Here is a 7,660-nt window from a genome sequence, read left to right as displayed (position 1 = left end):
ATCAGTGACCAATAACAAGTAGTTTCAGTAACCAGCCAGTTGATTGCTACAATTATCTGAAATCTGCGCAACTAGAGGTTGAGTGTGCAACACCTTACTGGTTCAATTCCATTTGGAGGCAAATCTTTTGGGTTGCATTGTGTAAAACTCATTAAAACCAAATCAAACATCCAGAGCTACTTCCTGTTACACAATCCTGTGTCCTCTCTCCAGTTTAATCCTAATTAATTTTGCAAAAGTTTAGAAAATCACCACCAGTCTGACTTTACAGTGAATATTTTTTAAACTATGACAGACATGGTTATTAAATTCACTGATGCGGGTTCAGCTCAATGGCTGAAGAGTTAACAATTTCCTCCTCCACCTCCTCTTCCTCGCTTCCATTTTCCTGTGGACTGTTAGCATGGATGCTGCTGGTCTGGCTGGGTGATCAGCAGGACAAGGTGAGGCTCGGGTGACCACAGCATCTGCTGTTTCTGGGCCTTCTTCCATTTCAAATTCAAACCCTTTCCTTAAAAACGAAAACTTAAGTCTGCATTTATGCCACTAACCAGCATAGTTCCCCATTACGTAGCCACATCTGCGTTTCCTAAAGTCACCTAAACCAACTGGGCAGATAGGTGAGAGAAGGTGAAGCAGTTAAGGAGAGATGGGAAGAGGCCCAACAAGGAACGAGATCTGGCTCTCAGCCCTCTGGCTCAGCGAGGGAAAGCAATAAAGGTGGCACGCAGCTGAGCCAACAGCTGACAGGAACAGGAACCAATGTTTGGCCAAGGTCAGTAAAATCAGAGCACACACATGCAACCACTCACATCCACATGGGGTAAGAGAATAAACAGAAAAATAGGGTCAAAAGTCACATGGGAATGAGACTGTGGTGACCCAGTACTCAATGGGTGTCAGACACCTAAGGGTCATAGAGCAGAACGACAACACGTGTGTGTGTGTGTGTCTGTCTGTCTGTCTGTCTGTCTGTGTGTGTGTGTGTGTGTGTGTCTGAACACTGGCATGAGAGAGAGTCATGTAATCAGCATACCTGCTATTGTTGGCAGACATTACGAGCTCTGCTAGCAGGTACAGTCGACACACAGAAACAAATACAAAGGGCTTTTCAGTGTGCAAGATTAATTCTAAACACACAGTGTGAAACTTATTTAAAAATAAATTAATGAACAGTGGCAGGTTTATACCTTAGCCTATAGCTTATACCAGCATTTGTCTTTTCCTGTAGATGTGTTAATAATGACAAAAAAAGCAATTAAATGTTGGTGTGTTCGTGTAAGAAAATTATTAGGATAGAAGCTGCAATTAGTTGATAAATTAGCAGTCAAAGTAAATATAGATAATTTCAGTAAAATAATCATAGCAATTTGGACTGTTTGTTGAATTGAAAAGCCAATTTTATAACCGTTTAACTGGGGTTTTTTTCTTTTAATTTCACTGACAAGATAAACGAGGAAGACTAAAAATTGTAGACTGACTGGCCATAACCAGTCTCTGACTGATCAGCTTCAAGTAGATCAAATAACAATGTAGATCTAAACATACATAATGCGCTAATAATTAGAAATGCTCACACCCATAACAGCCAACTTGCTAATAGCTACTCTTAATTATTAACCCATGTTCATATTTCACTGATAATTTATATAATTCTGTGTGCACTCCAGGCTGCTTATCCAGCTTATACACAAACACTGCCCAGCTAATCTCCAACATATAGTTAAAGTGTTTTTTTAAATGAGACCTAAATCTGGCAACAATGGCTAGGATGCTAGAAGCACTATTGCTGACAGCAGGGTAGCTAGTCCAGGCCACAGGACTAACAGCTCCCCTGCTGATAACATTGCAAATGCATAATCTAGCAATGCACAGGAGGACAGGTTCTGACCCACCTGGCAGACAGGAAATACTCCTCCTGGCTGTACAAGGCTGGTTTTTATTTATGTTAGTTACAAAAATGATTGAAAATGCACACTCTGTGTACAGTTCAGCTCCATGCAATCATGTGATCCATCTGTCTTTCTTTTCTAAGTAAAAGAGGGAAAACAATGATCAAGCAATAAAAAATAAAAAAAATCAGAGAGTTGATCCACAGAAGCCCTGCAGACGTCTCAGAGCAGGATACACAGTATACTATTTGCATGTAAATAGCAGTATTTACAGTACTCTGTGTTGCTGTTATTTATGATCTTCAGTAGCGAAAAGATAAATTTCACAGTAACATTAACGTACAGCTGTGATCAAAGTTTACATACACTCGTGTTCTTTTTCCAAGGTGAAATAATTGTACACCAAAGATAACAAAAGAAGAATTGTGTTCACTATTTTTATTGATTTTGGATTCTGTCTAACCCACACAGGGCTAATATGGATACTCAAAAAATATACATCTTTTAATAAGTGGTGCTGAAGGATTTACATTATCTTCTAACTTGGCAAAGCCAATTAATGATCAACAACAAGACTACAACTAGTTTATTTTTGCCAACATAAAAAATGTTTGACAGCACTCAGAATATTGAGAAAGTCCAAGGAACTCAGCGAAGATGTAAGGAGATTTAGAGCTACAGAAGTTGTCTCTTGGAGCTATTTCTAAATACAAAGACTAAGCTATTTGCCCAACTAAGCATGGTGGTGGTAGCATCAAGATTCTGGGCTGTTTTGCTTTTACATAGCACAATTTGGATGAAATCATGACTAATGACAAGTACCTCCAAATTCTTCAATTTCCCCTTAAAAATCTACCGTTAGATGGTTAAAACTTGGGCGGAGTTAGGTGCTACAATAGGACAATGATCCCAAACACACATCAAAACTGGATGGACTCTGAACTTTCGGAATGAATAAAGTGTTAAGGTTGAGCTGTGTGGGCAGGCAGGGGTAGGACCCAAATGCAGGACTTACAGATGGAAAAATTGACTTTAGCAGCAGCTGAGAAAACAAACTAAAAAGAAAGGAACACTAAAAGAAGCGTGCATAAGATAAACTAGAAACAAAGGCTCTGGTAACTAAGGAACCCAAGACCATTAGACGCAGCTAATGTGGAGGACGCGACAACGGACAGGAAAAGACTGATGAGTTGATGAAATGCACACATGGTAAATGGACTGGTTCTTATATAGCACTTTTCTACTCTGAGCATTCAAAGCGCTTTATACAACTAATTCATTCACCCAATCACATCCATTCACACAAGCACGTTAAAAGCTTACTATCTATCATTCATTCACACTCCGATGGATGCATCGCAGAGCAACATGGGGTTAGTATCTAGCCCAGGGATATTTGGCATGCAGACTAGAGGAGCCTGGGATCGAACCCGAACCTTCCGGTTAATAGCTGACCTGCTCTACCACCTGAGCTACAGCCACCCCATCATCATCATAACGAGGGGATTGGAAACAGGAGGGAACACAGCAGAAATAAATCAGACATAACAAGATAAGGGAAGTGAAACTGAACACGATGCATACAGGAAAAGAGACTATCAAAATAAGACAAGAAACACACAGACAGAAACCCAGACTCAAGACACGCACACTTGATTGAGAGACTGAGTATACAAGCATAAACACAGAGCTGAGATTGACTAAACACAGGAGATGCTTAGACACTGAGGAAGGGAGAACGATGATCAGTAAGGACTGAAGGTTAACCGAAACCCACTCTAAACATGAAGAAAGAATTACCAAGGAACTTAGAGCTAGAAACTAAACGATCTAATAAGCACTCATAGGCAAACCAAACATAAACCACACAGAGAATATAACACAGCTTAGAATATCATTTTAACCAGATTCAGAAAGTCCAAAACATAAACCCCCAAAATGACTTTTGCAAAGCTCCACCTTAAACTCTATTGAGAATATGTGGACTACACTTAAAAGTCTCTTTATTTGTCGTCTTTGGGAGAAATTTGCTTTGGACAATTTTGCTCTCATATCATCACAAAAATGATAAATACATACATAGATAAATAAAAATATCAAACATCCAGCCAAAAATCTTGTTTTTTAGTGCAAAGAAATTATTAAAAGCCCCAAATTACCATAAAAGTCAACCTCCTTGAGAAGCACAGGTAAACTTCTGATCACATCTGTGACCAGATTTTAAATACTTTGTCAACCATGTGGTTTGAACTAATGCAGGAAACTGGTGAAAGATGGGATCCCATATTTCACTCTACCTTTTATATATATATCTCACATAATTAGCTTCTAAAATAGCAACTTGTGGCCACTTTAAGTCTTATGACACACACAGTCACACGTACATTTCCAGCCTACAAACACAAGCTGACACTCAGACGTGCCTCACACCTCCCTTCCCGAGGACGTACGTGCGACTTTATTTAGGCTACCCCATTCCTCACTTTTCCGAGTGTGCATGCGTATGTTTGGCTGACTACCCAAAAAATCTGCATGCACAATTGCACGTTGCAAAGCCACCAGCTTGAGAAATAGCAAACAGAGAAAATTAATGAGAGGAAAGACGTGTAAAGCGAGAGAACAGAGGGAGAAAGAAAACAAAATGAAAGTCTTAGACAGCAGACAGAAAGCCGGAGGGGAGCTTAGTTCTTTTGAAACGGACCCTTTTTAAATCTCCTGGGAGTCCACGTGCGACTGCAGACCTCTCACTGAGGAACGGGGGGGGGGTTAAATATCACCCTCACATTAGCCTACACCTCTGAATAGTTAGTGCTTCTTAAGGAGACTAATTAGCCTGTAGGACTCTGAACTTTACATTTGAATGGCTTTTTAAAGGAGATAATGTTATTCAGGGCGCAATTTACTGAATCTGGATATCCACATCAGTTTTATCACATCTTTTCTTTGTGTTCCTTTCAAAATTAATTAAATCTAAATGCACGTGAAAATAAAATGACGCAAGGACACACTTTTGAGAGATTTTGATAATTTTTCATGCTCAGTAGCACAGCGGGAGAGTGTTTTTTTTTAGCTCCCGAGACATTAAAAAGCAGCCAGTATTCAGGGGAAAAAGAATGACGCCTCAACTTGCCTTTCTTTACCCCGAGTCTGCTGTATCGAATTAGTACTTTACAGCATGACAGGCATCAAGAATATGGAAAGGAAGCCCCGGCCTTGCTGCAACCATGAGGGGGAAGGTGGTGTCAGTGGTGTGTAGACACTCAGACAGCCAGATAGCTGTAATTACTTCAGGAGACGACAAAGATTAATTAAGCAAGAGGGAGCAGAATTAATGAGGTTAGCACACCTCAACCAGACTTTAAAAACTTCACACCACTGCCGTAGAGACTGCAAGAGTCACTAATATTTCCCCGTTTCTCATTTTGTTGTTACATAAATATGCATTCAGAGGGAAAGTAAGGCTGTTTCAAAGCATGCAGTGACCTAATCCCAAACGTAATCCTACCTTCAGGGGCTAACAGTATCAGGAATGTTTAATTTGCACTTGAAGGCATAGGGATCACAGTTGATTACTCCATCCAGGTGTAATTGCGAGCAAGATACGATCGACAGCAATTTAAGATGCCCATTAGCCTATAGCTCACCGAATGCTAAATTCAGACAGTTGGGCTCTTAAGACAATGTGTGTAATTGCAGCTTGAGCATGATTAAAACCCTCTCCAAATAATTTTGTCTTTCTCTTGGAAATATCCAGCTCAGGGTTAGCTGAGAATATACAACCTGATAAGTAGGCTCGTGCAGCAGAGAACTCGAGTGTTTACATCACCCACAAAACGACAGCATATAAATAGAAAGCGCTGGAGTCTGACAGACAGCTGGCAACGATGCTATAGCATGTCATATGGCTGCTCTAAGACTGATCCTGTTCCCAAATCTAAACGACAGCCGTGATGCACTGCAGCACACGGAATGACTGAGCACCCAGAGACAAATGGTTTCAAGTTTAGTCAGGATATAAGTAGGTAATGTCGTCATGTTTTTGGCCAGATAACGAGGGCTGTGTTTGTGTCAAGCTAGAGCTCAGTAAATTTATAGACAGGACAGATTTACTATGAGTATTCAAAGCTGGTTCTCAGGATGAAAAACAGGTGGTGAAGTCATGGCAGAGAAAATTTACCCAATGAACAGGGCTTGGCAAAAGATGGCTGGAGGATGTTTCATGACCTCCAAACTGAATTGATGGTTTCTGCCTCTGCCTTATTTTACGATTTAATTTTCATTTTATTTTGCTCAAAATAATTTGACGTAATTGTTTGACAGCGCTTACATCAACTTCAGCTTCTCAATTAGCTAACTTATGAACCGTCATGGCTGTGTGCAGGCAGGCAGGAAAAAAGGACTCAAAATGCTGGACTCAAGGAGGCAAAGGTGAACTTAAAATACAGAGCTTTTTGTGGGTTCTTCTTTCTTGCAACGAACACATATTTTGAAATATCTAACAATTACGACCTATTTCCACATGAGTGTGTGGAACAACTTTACAGTGAATAGTATTTCTAGTATTATGCAGTCTTTCATTTCCTGTTAGCAAACTAAATACAACATAAAAGACAATCCTAACTTTCTGATCTAAAAAGTGAAGCCAAAGTGGAAGTCTTTTGTACCTACATTATTTACAAAGTCCAGCAGGGGTCAAAAAGACTTTATGCTCTTAAATCTATAGACCATCAAATGGTTGGATTACCTCTACAGCATGCCATCAAGTTTGGCAAAGGCCTGGTAACGAGCCATTCATTTGATTCAGGTGTGTTGGAACAAGGATGCGTCTAAAAGCTGCAGGACAGTAGCTCTTGAGGACTGGAGTTGGACACCTCTGGTCTAGACCTTTTGTAAAAACCTTCTTTCTGAGTTCATGATCTTAGTCACACACCTCTTGCTCATCACATCCGATTTGAAAACACCATGTCGGTGACAAAGTTGATGCTCGTGTCAAGACTTCAGAACACGAGACTGCACTGCACAAACCAATGGGTGATGATACAGGAGCTATGTTTTTACTGTGACTTTTCCACCTACCTTGAGGGGGGATTTCAGCTGAAAAATCTAATGTAACTGCCCATCCAGTTATTTGTCCAATTTGCCCATCTTTACATGATATATTTCAGTTACATCCTTGCATCAGAACACATTGATGTTTAAACTAAGAAATGTGTGCCAAAAAATGCATCCTATGAAACCTTGGCATGCGTTTTGAGTGATGTGCGCACCAGTATTGGCCAAATGTCAGTATTGCTAACATCAGCTTTGAGTTCTTTCATTAACCACTGCTGATGTTTATCTATTGTACCAGATCGATTTTATGCTGACTAAATATTTCCAATTAGTTTGATGAAAAGCTGAAATCCCACGTTTCACAATCAGTACAAAAAAGTGGTGTCTCTGGACACATTTGTTAAGCTAACTGATTATTCTAAACTGGCCATGGATGTGAGGTAAAAACTGCATGAACTTATGTTTAAATGTGGCTTGTAGTCTGAAATGCTTTCATTGAAACAAGAACTCTTTTTCCAGTTACTAAGATGCATTTTTGAACTCATATTCAATGCACAAAAAGTTCTGGCAGGAATAAAATAATGAACACATTTAAAATATATAGATATATAATAAAGGTTATGCCAGATTTATCCCAACAAAGATATATTAGTACCAATTACATACCCTGAAAAAACTTCTAGCATAATTAGAAGTGTTGGAATCATAAAAAATAG

The 7,660-nt window shown here is 39.6% G+C and overlaps 1 long non-coding RNA gene across 1 annotated transcript in view; it reads right to left on the bottom strand.

The window, feature by feature from the left end:
* The window catches only part of LOC102200390 (uncharacterized), a 39,661-nt gene extending 33,046 nt beyond the window's left edge, over positions 1-6,615 (bottom strand). Inside the window, exon 1 of the long non-coding RNA XR_311739.1 lies at positions 6,561-6,615. This is a non-coding gene — a long non-coding RNA (uncharacterized LOC102200390). The remainder of the gene's footprint in view (positions 1-6,560) is intronic.
* Positions 6,616-7,660: the final 1,045 nt, after the last annotated feature.

This window comes from Pundamilia nyererei, unplaced genomic scaffold (genome assembly GCF_000239375.1).
Source record: "Pundamilia nyererei isolate P.nyererei 1_Seehausen unplaced genomic scaffold, PunNye1.0 scaffold00052, whole genome shotgun sequence".
NCBI lineage: Eukaryota > Metazoa > Chordata > Actinopteri > Cichliformes > Cichlidae > Pundamilia > Pundamilia nyererei.
The sequence above is the reverse complement of the archived record's forward strand: the minus strand, read 5'-3'. Positions and strand labels throughout refer to the sequence as shown.